The 15,878-nt window shown below is 37.2% G+C and overlaps 1 protein-coding gene across 1 annotated transcript in view; it reads left to right on the top strand.

The window, feature by feature from the left end:
* NEK11 (NIMA related kinase 11) overlaps positions 1-15,878 on the top strand; it is an 83,979-nt gene that overhangs the window by 4,129 nt on the left and 63,972 nt on the right.

Raw genomic sequence — 15,878 nt, 5'->3', positions numbered from 1 at the left:
GATAGGAGCAGGTTTTATGCTGACTCAGCATTATGGCTGAATCTCTCCTGGAAAAGACCCTTGTATTTGCTCAGAACCGAGGTAAATTTTGTCATTGTCCTGACAAGAAGCAGGACAAAGATATATGTTAGGTTTCACAAATTTGCTGCTGCTCTTTGTAACAAAATGGTTTGTTAAAGGCTTAAAGCTTTATAATTTACAAGGTACCATTTAACAATTATGTTAATATATATGTGTGCAGTAGTATTGTGTAGTTTATTTTTGCAGTCTTTTCATAATGTGGTATTTCATAAATAAACTCAGTTCTTGAAGTTCTTTCTTCAGAACACTCTACTAAAGTGCTGGCATTTGTCTTCCATCCCATACTTACCCATCTTCATGAACATCATGTTTTTGTTTTACGTGTGGAAAAAAAATTTAGACTAGAATCATTACTCTAATCAAGTCCAGCTACTGCAATATCTAGCTCTATAATGCTTCATTCAGTTACACGTGCTCATTAAAGCATGGAACATTGAAAGGGAGCGTGAATATGTCAGAATTTGAGTGTATTTTAATGGACTTCTTTCTTCACTTCTGATAATTTCTGATTTTTTTACTGTAGATAAGTTTTTTGATAACGCTTAATTGGAAGTTTACAGGAATCAATTCTGTGTCATTGTAAGGACACTGATGGTTGGAGGGGTCTCAAAAGAAACTGTTCTATGTTGGTGTTCTATTTTTTGGTAATTCAGTTGTCTAAATGAAACCTGAGAAGGAATATTTACAGAAATTTCAGTAAACACCTTTCCATTTACTGTATGCCTAACTGAGAGCACTTTTTTTTCATTGTCAGCAAATCTCAATTATTTTATTATTTTTTTTAGCCTGCCTGAATTTGGACAGGTCTTGTCAGTTTGGTTGATAAACCTTTTAGGATTCTGAAACCACAAAGAGAAAAGAACACTTTCAGGGTGTTCACATTTCTGTATGTGAGTTTAAAGTTGAGTGCCTGGGAAATGCATTACTAGCTGGACTTGCTGTTGTGTTAGAACTGTGTTTGTCTATCAGTTTGAATCCAAGTGAAATTTAGATGTGAATATTTTTGGGTTTATCCCATAAAATTTGTGAGGCTTTTTGTTTAAAGTCTCAAACATCTAATCAGTGTGCTTTTCAGCCAGAAATACATTCTTTCTTTAAATATGGGGGTCTATTGGTCCGTATTGATGGGTACATTAATGAGCACTATATGATAAAAGATTTTTTTCTGATTCATTTGTGCCTCACTCTTGCTATTTATGACAATGCATTCTCGGCAATATTGCTTCAATAAATGTGCAGCCAAGGCATAGTTATTTCACTTGTTTTCCTTCTGCGCCATTTACAGTTTCTCAGCTCCTTGGATTAGAGTTAGAGGCTACTATGCTTTTAGCTTTTTCCAGCGGGCTTGTAAGACTTCTGGATCTCTCTTAGCCTTAGGTATGGTTTTCTACAATAATGTTCTTTAATGAAAGCTTTCATTAAAACCAGTAGAAAATAATTTTCATTTTCTTTTTATGTTAAATAATTTATCATGCAAATAGGGTGGCAGGAACTACCAGACTTATAAAACCCTTCAGAATTCAGCTATTTTAAACTCATTCTTAGAATGTTAAAAGTATAGTGAAATGTGTGTCTTCACACATTTGCTGCTGTAGCACAAGCTGCCAAACAAGGAATGTGTGCTTTGCCCTTAAGTAGTTACTATATCTATTTTTTCCTTAAGAATTTTTTTTCCGAATTTTAGTTCAGAGTGACTGTGTTTTGAACAAACATTCACTGCCTGCAGCATTGAATGCCTGTGTTTTGTTAGGGATGAGGCTGATTATGTCCTCTGCCAACTTCAGGACAGACGCTGAGTATCAAATGGCATGTTATTTTTTTGTTTTATCAATCTCTTTGTGACTACGACGATATTTAACAAAGCGAAGTGGTAGTGTAATACTGTAGTTCATTCTTTCATCACTAGGGGGTACTTGTGTATCACAGTTACTCATTTCTTCTGTGCCTCAAATGCAGATTTTCAAGTAGATTCCTCCAACTTTCTATCTCTTACATTCTAATAGACGACAAAAATACTGGTCCAGGTGAACGTGAAAGCTCAGGTAGCATATTGAGCTAGAGTGTAGGCTATTTAAAAATACTGTTTCTCAAGGTGGAAAAATATATTAGAAGTCACATTCTTAACACTACTTTCAAATCAGAAAATACTTTCTTGTGCTTGTGGAACATTCCCAAGAAGGGTGGCATCTTAGATATTGGCACAGAAGCTGTTTGGGGATACCTTTTTCAATTTTCCATTAGTGCAATGTCTGCAGAATGAGTTAATGCAGAGACAATGCTTATCATTTAATGTAATGTAATGTATGTTCAGCAAAGCTTTTGCATGTTTTTAGAAATTTTTGGGCATGCCTTGTACTTTGTTACCTCTCAAGGATCTTGTCTGTGGTGAGTGAAGTGTTGTGCACAAAACTGCTTCAGCTGAGAGGGAGAAAGATTATTTGGGGCATGCCTCAAGTTGGCAGACTTACTTTACATAAAACTCACATACTGCTACTCAGGCCAGCAATACCTGCCTCTCTTAGAAGTACGTGCCAGCTTCATGCAGATCTCCAGTTCTGTGCATGGATGGGACCTGGATACTGACTTTCTGAGATCATACTAGATCAGAAACATCCAGTGTGATATGGTGGAGTTGCGTAGTCTATAAATAATAAGGTTATGAAGTACTACAAATATAGTAGCATATATAAGTTTCTTACTTTAAGTCCCTCTTAAGTGTTGACTGTATGACACATTTCTTGCCTGTTGTTTTAACTTCCTCATTTGTATTTTTTGTAAATTGCATTTCCTGGTAATTTATGCTCATAGTCCTGTGTGATTTCTATAATTTTGCCTTCTTTTTTTATTAGCTGTCTCTGAAAACATTTTTAATTTCGCATTCTACCTTGTCTCAACTAGAAAATTATGTACTGCTGTAAACAGCTGTCAGTTACAGACATAGCTGTATACCTAAAAGGCTAAGTTAGGAAAATCCCTATTATACAGCAAGTCTTCCTGTGTCAGTGGACTCTGTTTTCCTTTAGAAAATAATAGTTGCAAGTCATTGTATAGTCTTAAATATGCTTTCATAGGCTCTGCTCACACTTAAGTTTACTGAGCAGTAGCTTCTCTGCTTGTATTTCTTGTGGTTTATGTTTTCCCAAAGTATATTATCCACAGTGGTCAGAGAAAGCCAAACCAGTGATTAGTATTCTGGAGTGAGATTGGGGTTATTTCAGACTGGTTGTTAGACTTAAGCATCACACTTACTTTATTCTGAGATACCAGCTTTGTGCAGACATGTGATGAATGACTTTTCTGAATTTCGTAATAATTTCCTAAAAAGAAAAGTGCAAGTTCTTCATTTTAGGTTTAAAGCTAGGGAAGGTGACTTTTGTCTTCTATGTTTGTATAGAAAGTTACGCCATCGCCTTCTCACCAGGCATGACAGACAGTTAAAGATCTCAGAGATAGAAGTTCCTGCAACTTTTGTGGAAACAAACAGCAGAGAACAAAACAAATGCCCTCATGAAGAGAAAGGTCAGAACCTGGGAGGCTGCTTACCATGAAAGAAGTTTCTCATGTCATAGACAATCAACACAGTAGAGGGATCATCAGTTTCCCCCAGTTTTGGAAGAAACTATGGTCACAATTTTTATCATAAGCCCTAAAGTCAGCTAAACACAAGAGACATATTTGTATGAATGCAAGCCTCTTAGTTCCAGTTATGCAGAATGGCTTGGTTTATGAATTATTTGATATTTTCCCTGTCAGATGTTTGCAAATCCTGTTTTGAGCCAGGTACTGTACATTCACTAAAACTGAGATTGAATTGCATGATGTTGACACTGTTTTCCATTCTAGTGGTCTCTAAAACAAGTTCTGGCAAGTCTTTATTTCAAAATGAAAACTGATTTACCTGATAGGTAATTGGATTCCAAAAAAAGATTGGATACACCTACAAGTATTTGCTGTGGTTTTTAATCTTTTCCAGAGTTTGAACTGAATTTAGGCACGGTAGGTGGGGATGCATATCACTAGTTGCCATTAGTGGAGTTCCACAAATTTTAAGCCTCTAAAAGGCTCTGGGTTTCACTCTTTTCAGAGGAAAAAATGGTAGCTTTAATTTGGGTAAAAACTACTACTTAATGTGGTTTTGTTAATTTTCCTATTTGTCTTTTGTAAATTTGCACCATTCATGAAGTTAGATCTAAGTGTCCCTCCTCCCCCCCCCCCCCCTTTATGTTTGTATAATTTAATGTTACTAGCAACTAGCAAAGGATAAACAGTGCTACTCTGTCACTCTTCTAGACTCATGTATGCCCACCGTGGGATACTGTCTATTAAGAATGACTCTTTGCATGCATTTAGCACCTTTACTATTCTGAGACCTGAAAGCACTTCTCAGAGCTGTGAAGTATTATTATCCAATTTGCAAATGGGCGATAAACAGGAAGGTTAAAGAGTTTGCCTGGGTTCGTGTAGCAAGGCTGTGGAAAATAAAGGGCCACTACTTCAGAAATCATTCCTTGATATCTTGATCTCGCTAAATATTAGCAGAACTTCTAATGACATTGTAGGCGCTCGATCCTCTTCTAGAGCCTAATATCATAGGTTTCAGTTCTGTAGTTTGGAAACAAACTGTTCTGTGCATGTCAGGAAGACATTGTATGCTAGTTTCCTGCAGATTTACATCCTCTGTTCCCTTAATCTACCACAAGAAACCCTACCTTTTCACCACACATGTTATGACAACATTCCTGTTTCTGGGATGTCCCCTGTTGTTGTTTTTTTTACTTCCTCTAATTGTAGCTCCAGCTTCTCCCTTCCCTCTTGTATCCCCCCAATATTTACATTTTCCTTCCATATTCCCTAATTAGTGGTTGCAAGAGAAACAGGTCAAGCCATGGTGGTTCCTGAGCGGAGTGCTGGGTTAATGGTTGGACTCAATGATCTTAAGGTCTTTTCCAACCTAAATGATTCTATGATTGACATACATACACTAGCCGCTTGGCAGGTCAAACAATGTGTAACTTTTGAGATCCAGGGCCCACTAAGGCTCTTGTGCTTCCTGCCTAGATCATTAAAGTCATCTTAAGATCCATGAAATTGCTACACTTCTGACGGATTTGTTTGAAACTGGATGGTAGCTCCCTAAGATGAGTAGTGATTGCTAGATAGATCTTTTTTGCTTGGTAGACAAGGCTCCAAACTTAGGAAAATTGGAAAAAATTGGAAATGCTGGTGGAACAATTACGCTACAAATTCTTCTGCACCTTTCCAATGTACTTGGTATTTAAATACCTACCCTCAGTTCTTTACTAACATCATATGTAAATGCTTTGAAGCTTATTAGATCTTATTTAATAGGAAATTCAAGGTACGCCCATGTATGAATACAATGCCAATTTTGTTGGCAAAGTATCAGCAGCTCAGTAGTTATCAAGCCGGTACTGTTTTATAAAACTCTACCATCTCAATGGTCTGCTCAAATGCAATCTCTAATGACAAAGAAAAGGAAGGCATTTCAATATTGTGTCTAGAAAATAGTTTATATGAATTTTTGTAAATTGTGTCAGTATAGCTTTTAATTTATTGGTACATTCAGAGAAGATTTACAAATCACCTTCAAAATGCAGGACATCTGCAGGTGTTTGTTTTTTTCCCCCCAGATTCTTGACTTGCATATGTTTTTGCAAAAGTCTGTCTCAATTTTTGAGGAGTTTGCTTCTGTTTCTGGACATCATGGACCTAGACCTACGCAAAATAATTAGAAACTTGGTTTGTATAAAGTAGCAGGATTGTACTAGTATCTTTACAGCAAACAGTAATATTCCTGCAGTCAGTTCTATCCTAGTCCCCCTGAGTAGCTTATCGGTTAAATTATAACAGGCAATTATGGTTAGAGTCAAAGCCTGTTATAGCAGAGATGTACATTCAGCAGTAGTCTTGAAGGACAGTGCTATCACGTATAGATAATGAATATCCCGATCAATTGTGCCAGGTGAAGCTCTAGGTTAAGTTTCACTAATTCATAACCATGCATGGGCAAGCAGCTGAAGTACACAGTAGGCAATAGGGACTTCTAGTTCATAAATATTCACAAGGTACTTACATGTCCCTATGGTGGAAAGCACATGCTGAGAAGCGCCAAACTCCCTGGACTGCTCCTGTGTGTGGTAATTGTGGGGCGTCGGCTCAGCCTCTGCATCTGACTTGCATTATACCATTAATCCAGACTCATGCTATGACTCCTTGGAAACTGTGCACTTAGCTGAATAATTTATCATGTGACTTTCAATTATTTATGACTTCTTATAACAAATGAAATAAAATCTAAAGCTGGAAGAGTTTTGTATAGGAATATCCAAGTGACCATCAGCAGATTGCTGTGTTGTCAGTCCCTGTGTTTGGTGCCTGCTTGCTTCTCTGAAGGTATTCCATGGGAATGGTCATTTGATATTGAATTGATTAAACCAGTAAGAATTACTCCCTGCCAGTTGTTATCTGCACGTTCATCTAATTATGCTGCTTTCCTTTTTTCTTCTCCCTCATTTAATAATAAAAACTAGAAATTAAAACTAGAATCCATGGGGTCATTTTAGGTTTGTGAACAGATATTCATGATCTCCTTGGAAACTGAACAAAGGTGCATTTCCTATAGGACCTTCCTGGTTGCTGCTTATTTTTAAATAAGCTTTTCCTAGTGAACCAGCTTTTGCTTGGTTCAGTCAAGTGTGCCTCTGCATCTTCCTGTAAGGCTCAGACTACCATGTATCAGCTGAGCTGCCACCATTACTACGGTGTGCAGTCATTCTTGGCCCCAAATAGGAATAACTGACAGAGAGGTCTTGCTGATTTAGCTAGAGCAGTTTGAAGAGTTAGCCTTCATGAGCTTTCCAGTTGAGTGGCTAAGCATGACTTTCATATTCTGTGAACAATGCTGCAGGAGGCCAAATGCAGCCAAGTGTCAAAGTCCTTGCTGAAATCTCTGTAGCAGTGGCTGATGCTCTTGTGGCTTAGTTGAAGAGGACACCTGGAAATTCCACTGAACTGTAAATGTTTTTGTTTCAGTTTTGGTAGACAGTTGCAGCTGTGGCCACAATTGTTTCAGATAGTTTTTAGTGCAGACCAATACAGGTTCAGGGACCAGTTTGCTAACCCTGACTCATTCAAAGCAGTTCTCACTGAAGACTGTGTGGGAAGGTGCTTTACTCCCTGCCTTCTGCATCCCTGTCAGTGCCCAGCTTTTCCTGCGGCCCAGCAATTGCTCTATAGGATTCCTCCTGGCTTTTGGCCCCTGGAGATCTGCAGACCTCTCTTGCAGTGGGAATTTGTCAGTGCCAAAGTACAACACAGGTAGAGAAGGCAGGAGCTACCATTACAGCTCTGCATTCCTCTCTCCAGTAAAGCTATGCTTTTACACAGCTACCACAAAGCTACGGAAACAGACGCATACATGCATCTCTGCAGAAGGATGTTCTGCTAAAGCTGATAGAACAACAGAATTGATTGTTATGACACAGAGGAATCCAAGAAATGGACCGTCTCGTGCTGGAACAATTTATTTAGAGCTCAATGTAAGAAAGTATGGAAAGTCCCTGTGCCAGATAAATCTCTAGTGGGGGCTGCAGGGTAGCTTGACATTGGAGCACAGATGTGAGTTTTCACACTGCTCATGCTGGTGACAGATTTGGCAATTTAAAGTGACAGCCATGCTGTAGGCTTTTGCGCAAGCAATTTCTTTGTTAAAATTTCTAGTTCCCTTCCTTTTCAAAAAGTATAAAACCTGGTATTCTGTGGCTTCTTTGCCATCGAAGGGTGAATACTCAGAACATACTTGGGCTCTTTGCTCAGCTTGTGTAACACAGGTGCCTCTGAAAATCCTCTGCAGCAATGTCTGATGCAACTTTTGCATCTGCTGTCATCTGGTGGTACTGATATTTGGTTTTCTTTTTTTCTTACTTTTACACTTTTTTAACTAAGTAGCCTACTCTCCTTTCAGTGGGATTTGCCCATTTGACTGAGGTGCATTCTAACTATGCCCTTACTTTATGTGGGTGGGAGGCAGTGTTCCATAAAGAAAATACTACTTGGGTTTACTCCAAATTTCGTCCCCCACAGGCTCAGTGCTGTAGCACCTGCCATGTTCTGATCTTGTGTATGGGCACTGAGTGGTGCTGGTGGTTGAGTTCACTGTTTATCAAATTGTTTACAAGTAGCATTTCCAACATCAGGCAGAGAATTGTGCTTAAGGCGTTGTTGGTGAATTACTGGTTCTTTGAGATGCACAGCAGAGACAGTATTTAATGATTTTGTAATTAAGCAAATGCCTTGAGATCACTTCTGTCTCATTCGTTTTGTTGAAACTGAGATTTAGGTTTTATGCATTTGTAAGCTAGCTTTAGTAGGAAAGTTGAGAGGTATAGTATTATTACTTCAGGTTGAACTGTGACCACCTGCCTTAAAGATACAGTGGTTTTGCAACATTTGAATATGCCTGTCTATTGTATCTTGTTGCAGTTTACCCTTATTGGCAAGGTGTTTTCTCTTAAATTTGCATCAAGGATGTTGTCATTTCTTCCATGCAGAACAAGCCTCCAGCTCTTTGTTGTGTTCAGTACATTGTAATGAGAAAACTGCTGCAGTGAGTGAAATAAATTCTGGATTTGCTGGGCAATCAGTGTATTTTTCCTTCTTTTCTGTTTTTTTGGTTGTGCTTATGTGACACGGTAGTAAATGTAATGCCTAGTTCACTGTTTCTCTTACATGCATGGTTTGCCCTTCATGTGATCTAAAATAACTTTTCAGTGTTGCTGGGTAGTTCCTTCATTTTTGAATTGCACCTGTTTCACTGATTTCTAAGACCACAGTATCATACTTAGGAGGGCTGGAAAGTATTAAAAGATTTTTTATCTAACAATAGATGTTATACACAATTAATTTCCTCAGCATTTCTTGATTCCCTTTGCTTTTGATTGTAGACTACTTAGTAATATGCTTTTGTAAGGGTACGAACTATGCTTTTATCTCTTTCTCTCCTCCCCCGCCTTTTTTTGTACCATAGATAATTCATTGTATATCAGAAATAAACATTACAGAAGATACCTGCTGGAAAGAGACATGTAGGAAGAGTGAGTTTTTTCATTAAAGTTGCAGCAATTAGTATTTAAATTACTTATGGGAATTAGTTCCACTGAAGGGACAATACTGTTGACACAAATATCCTTGCAATATTGAAAGGAACATAGTTCTGCTTACCAATATATTTACATTCAGGAAAGAACCAAGTAAATTTTATACTAGGAAATGTTTTAGTTGAATTTCTATGGAATGCATTCTTATAGTGATTATTAGTGTGCCTGGCTTCCCTTCAACTCCTGCTCTTCAAAACTGTCTGTTTTCTGTAAACTGGTATATATGAATCAGGTGATATAAGGGTCTTTCTTCAAAACTTCTAATTGAAACTGATTTCAAAATTCCTATACAAGGAAAATTCTTTTTGGCAGATGCTGCAGCCTAAGGATGCAAGTTGAAGAAATGTAACATTGCAATTTTGAGATGTTTAATCATATTATAATGCTTGAAAACAAAATGCTGCATCCAACTGTAGTTCTCTAACGGTATCTCTTTTATCTGAAGGGGAATATTAATTAGCAGAGAGCAGTTAATAGTGAAATGTATTGAGTGTGTGTAATGAAATCGCAATGGAGAAATGCCTGGTTTAGATGATTTAATGTTTGATGGAATTAGGTCTTCAAAGATACAAAGAATAAACAAATTGTTTAGTCCTTGTCACATTTCTCCCTAAAATTCCATTTAGATTAGTGACAGCATGGTACTTAATTACATTCTTAAACAAGACTAGGATGTAGAAAAAAGGATAAATGAACAGTAGATGGTGATAGTGCAACATGTAGAGATAAAGCATTGCTAAAAAAAAAATTAAAAAAAATTTACAGGTATTTAGTTTGCACGCCCTAACAATTTTTTTATAATTTTCCTGAGTAGACACAAATTTCTTCAGTTCAGTTAGTATTTGATTTAGAGCTTAAGCATATAAATAGACTATAAATCTAGTTCTGTTTTTTCATTTCTGTCAAGGACAAAATTCTAGGTTTCAAAAATGTGGCTTTAGTGGAAAACTCTTCCTTTATTAATCAATGTCCACTTTTATTTTGTAATTTTTAATCAGTGTAGATGACAAGCCAAGAGATCCCAAAGAATTACACAAAAAAAAATAATTTTAATATCTAAATAAGTAACATTCATGGATGCTTTTGTGCAGTAGTAATATGTCTTGTTCAGTTCTGTGCAGGATAACACAAGTACTCTGCTTTGCTTTGTAATTATTGATTTTTCCTCAGTGTTGGCACCTATAGTTGACCAAAAATAATTTGAAATATGTGCCTTTGTATACAAGAGATTTTTCTCATTCCAGAAGAAAATTATATAAGCTGTATTCCTTGAAGTTAACTTATTTCAGCAGTGTTCTCTTTCATGTTCCAGAAAAAATATTCTTAATTCCTTTGGGATACTAATTAAGAACTGTTAATTTTCAAATAACCATAAACTGTTTACATCATGAGCTGAACTGCTCAGTGTTAGTGCATATGTTAGAGCATTTGAAAATTAGGCATCTTGAAAAACATTTGTAGGTGCTATAATTGTGACTTGCTGATGGAAATGAAATGAATCATCCGTTTCACTTGTAAATTTATGAAATCTTATCACCATTCAAAGATATTTAAGCTCAGTTAAATTCTTTAAAGTGCTTATTCAGAAAATGAAATTATATTTAATCCGTCTACAGATACTACAGTGTTCATACAGCAATTGAAATCTTGGCGTTTAACTCGGGATTGGTTCTTGATGCTTGTGAACGTTTGTGAACAGCATGAATAGGCTGTTCTGGAGAATAGGAAAAAACCAGTCATTCATGAGTGTTACGGCTTTACTAATAAGTCAATAGTGTTTGTGGGGATGGAAAAAGAAGTACAGCATTTGATTTAAGGAGTTGTGCAGCAATACATAGGATTGAAATGGGTTTGTCTTAACTAATAAATGCAAGATTTGATTTAAGAAATGGCGTAGTAACACTGAAGTTTGAAATGTTTTGGTTAATGAGTAAACATACGTATATAAGTAGGAGTAGGAAACGGCACTCGTCATTTGTTTTTCATTGGAAGCGTGGTAATCTTGATTTTTCCCACAGAAACCAAGTGCTCTTAATTTGCTGTGAGTGTTTCTTTCCTTAACTAAAACCAAGTATTTGTTCTAGGTAGGACTGATTAGTGTGTGCTGACTTTTTGCATTTCATGGTTTCACCAGGTCCTTCTTTCCCTAACAGATAGATCAATGTCTTTAATCATCTGGGCATGCAGAAAATGGTGCTCCAAACATAGTGGATAAAATGTAAAGAATGATTATTTGATTTTTTCATACTAAGCTGTAAACTGCGGGAAAGCTAGTCACTGACACCAGGCAGAGGAGTCTGGTGAGATTATTAGTAATGGGATAGCTGTATGTATGATGGGTAAGGATTAGATGAAAATTCCAATGGACTAGAAGACCAACCTAATTCAGGGAAGTAGTTTCCAGGCAACAGGGTGCCATATAAAATCAGTGAAGTATCTTAATTGCAAATAAAAGATGGATGTGCCGAATTGAAATGCGATACAAAAGGAAACGTGTGGAAGCCATAATGCCTGATGGCAGGCAAGTTACTTTACGTGAAGAGAACCTCATATGCATAGTGGAATGTCAGAATCAAAGGAACTCTGTAATACCCAGATGTAAACTGTACAGAAAGGACAGTTTAAGTTGGAGATAGGCAGGACTATGTATCAAAAATTAGATTCCAGTAATGTAATATTTTCAATCTGGAAGTTATCAGCACAGATCTAAAATTATGATTTTAGAACTATTCTGTTGGCTGTAACTTGCAAATCTCATCAACTGTGCAATATTCTAGAAAGCAACTGACTGTGAGAAGCAGTAGTCATGGGTGACTTCATCTTGTCTGTAGGCACACAGTGTCCTTGTTACTGAATTTCCCATTAATACGTGGAAGCTGTTGTACAGACAGGACTTCTGCATGAGTGTTGTCACCTCTTCTTCATTTTGGCCCTCATTTGTAGAACCATACCTTCTCTGCTGTTTGATAAATAGAATTTAAGACATCATTAATTAGAGCTCACATTGAAAGAGTTATATTTCTTTTACTTCATTACCAGCAAGCAAATGTACCTAGTCAATAATTCATGTTGCAGTTTACTCAGTAAACAGTGCATTTTGAGAAAGGCAGTCTTTTGAGAATTGCAGCTGATCCGATTAACCAGATTATATAATAATAAAGTTTGTCATCAATGTAAACAAATACCAGATGGGTTGTAAAACATTTTAGATCAGTGCAAATAGACGGAGATAAACACTGCTGTGGCATATTGTCAGTCACTAGTAAAGCTCAGAAAGGGATTCCCACTGTGTGTCCATATCCTGGAGAATTCCACCTTCGTGATTGTTTTTCTCTTGTTTTAAATCTTGCTCTATTTATCCCTATTTGCTCCACATAACTGCACTTTCAGATGTGGTGTGCTGGCCTGGCTGCATTTCAAAGCCTGACAATGCAAGCCAGCAAGGTTTTGGTGATGATAAGCTAGAACAGGGGTCCTCAAACTACAGCCCGCGGGCCGGATACGGCCCCCCAGGGTCCTCAATCTGCCCCCCGGTATTTACAGACCCCCCGCCGTGGGTTGGGGGGAGAAACCAAGCAGCCGCAAATGACTGCCTGCCACTTCATCCGTGCACTGGCTCCCTGTCCAAAAAGTTTGAGGACCCCTGAGCTAGAAGGTGTTCCCAGGGAAGGTCTGTGAGCTTGCCAAGGCGTGGGCCCTGCAGAGACAGGGCAGCTGCTTTCTGTGTTTTGGGGAGTGGGCTTATCGCTTGTGTTATTTTTCTGCCCTGAGGCGATGGATGCTGTTACCTGTACCAGACCAAACTTCCTCCGCGATGGATGTAAACAGTGACAGCCAGCGCTTTTTACTCCCAAGGTGTCAATGCATTCACTGCAAGACTCTTCCAGTTACAGTCAGTTCAAGACAAAGTTTGAAGTGTCTTTGCACTATTAAATTGCATGGTTAGGGCTTTTTTCCCACACAGTTAACATCTGGAGGCTATCGTTCTGTATTTAAGGTATCTGCTAGCACTCCTATAACAGTTTTCTAGTTGTGTTCACTGACATTTTATCTTCTCTTTAGTTTAGGGACATGGGTTAGCGGTGAACTTGGCAGCATTATGTTTGAGTTGGACTTGATGATCTTAAAGGTCTTTTCCAACCTAAATGATTCTGTGATCTGCTTATGTGTCTGTATTCTAAATTAAATGGAATTTATAATAAATATATTTAAACTGGTACATCTCTTTTAGTATATTTGCTAATTTGGTATTTGGAGGGCATCCACATTTTAGTGGTTTTACCTGTTTTTCTGTCTGTGCCACCTAAACCCATGATCTCTTAGGTCATGCAAATAGTTTTGGACCTTTTAAGTCCTGCTTTATACTTGAGCCTAAGTGGCAGAAAAAATAGAGGTGGGTTTTATGAAAAAAGTTCAGATAGACCTGTGTAGTTTAGATGGAGTCTTGACAAAATCTTAACAGGAGGGTCTGTTATTCCCAATATCCATAATAAATGTTCATGTGGCATGCTTCAAAAGGTTTGTTTAAAATACTTTGTGTTACCTAACTCTGCTTCTAAACTCTTCAATGCAGGTTTTCAGCAGATGATACACTATGGCTGAAATACGAGCAATGATAACTTATTCTTTATTATATGGCAACCTTAAAATGCAGGTTGGATCATATAAACAGAAACACTTTTTGTCGCTTTCAAAGTGTAGAGCTGGATTTTCATAGTAGAGGGCAAATGCTGTCAGGATTGTTTAGGTAAGAAAAGTGTGTTCTTTTCTTATCATTACTTTTATTTTTTTTTTTTTTTTAATAGGCAGACTATCAGGTTATGGATCTACCAGCCTTATTTAGCATCACCAGGGATGTCTAATTTGAGTTTTCTTAGGAAATAGGTGAATCACAGAAATTGCTCATTTTATCTCCCTGTTCAGGTATAAGTTACTTGTGTAAACACTAAAATGGGGAAGAGTGAATTTAAGCACTCTTTAAGTGTTCTATGTATTGAAAAGTATAGTTAATTTATATAGATGAATTTCTGACTGAAGACTTCTAGCTTCATTGTTTTTCTCCTAAAGTTATCAGAAAAGAGCCACTTCAGATCTGGAGGCTCGTCTGTTTTCACTGTGAGACTTCTGAGACTGACAAAACTTCTTTGTCAATATTTAATCAACAGAGAGTTATTTAAGCATGCATTTTTAATTTTTAAGTGTAGGTATCAAAAGCTTTGTAGAAGGTATGAAGTCTAGTTACATTCTTTATATTAAATGCAGTAAAATCAAACCTTATCTACATATATACTTAATCTTAGATTGCATGACAAAAGTTTTCTTTCTAGATGCAAATGACTTCCAACTCTGGATATGAATTACCATTGTGTAGCAGAAAACCAATACCTTATTTACAAAAAATAGATTTTTCCCGATTTCTTTTTCTGGGAATTAATTTAAATAAGAAAAACAAACACCTGTCTTGTCTGATGGCTGATGACAGCACCAAAATCACTGAGTGACTAAGATGACAAGCTATCCCTACGTATTAACACATCAGGCTTTTATTGCTGCCTTGGGTATACCAGAAACTTTTATTAAGTGGTGTTTAACAAAGACTCATTCTGTTTTGTCAGTTCTGTGACATGATCTATATGAAGGAAAGAGTAATGTCCCCATGTCAACTGGAGATGACAAGACTGGCGTAGGTGTTACCTGTCTCTGTGGTATGAAATTTGTCTGTAGAGTTGCAGACAAATTAAATGGCATGTGTTTTTCATCACACTGCCAGATGGGGATTAGGCAAGTTTATATAAAAATTCATGCATTGTTAGTCAGAAACTGGTGGTTGAGATTTAGGAAGAAATTTTCTTACGGAGAAATCAAGGGTTTTTTCCTTAGATCAAGTGAATTACTGTAGTTTTATCACTGTCATATTTACCTACTGTGACCTTACAACTGTGTAGTATTGAATAGGGAAATTACTAAAAGCACTGTGAAGACAACCTTTCAGTGTGGAACCGTCATTCCATGTATTCAAAAGTTATTGGAAATTCATCACTTTGTTTCAGTAAAATACCATTATATTCTCTAATAGTCTCAAAAGGCTCCTTCAGACATAGATCAGTAACGCATTCTTCAGCGGCTGGTGAAGGAGATAGAAATGGCATGCCTTTGTGTGATGTGTGCCTTTTAAAAACATTTCATCAGGAAGATCTCAGCAAAATACGCTTCCTTAAAGTGCCCTGCACAAAGGGCTTTTTTCCAGAACAAGCTGACAATAAACTCTCCAGGTCCACATTCTGTCTAGAGCGAGGTCTGAACTACAGATTGTCCTATGGCATGTTCACATGTTAAAGTTGAAGAATATGAAAAATCCCTTTATTTTTTTCAGTCTTTCTCAGAGGATTTAGGGCCTCTCAAAGCAAATGTTAAGCATGGAAAATGTAGAGTTCATTGAAACTAGAATTAGGTTTCAACCACAAATCCAGATTTGCACTTTTCACTTAAGGTGTTCAGGTGAAGGGCAGGCTTATCTTTGGAAAAAGAATTGGCATCCTGATATTATCACCAGAAAAATAGTCACAGAAATACTACCTTCTGTGTGATTTTTCTCATGCCTCCATGGAGAGACTTTGGCAG

The sequence above is a fragment of the Falco naumanni genome, chromosome 4 (genome assembly GCF_017639655.2).
Source record: "Falco naumanni isolate bFalNau1 chromosome 4, bFalNau1.pat, whole genome shotgun sequence".
NCBI lineage: Eukaryota > Metazoa > Chordata > Aves > Falconiformes > Falconidae > Falco > Falco naumanni.
This window is presented reverse-complemented; position numbering and strand designations above follow the sequence as displayed.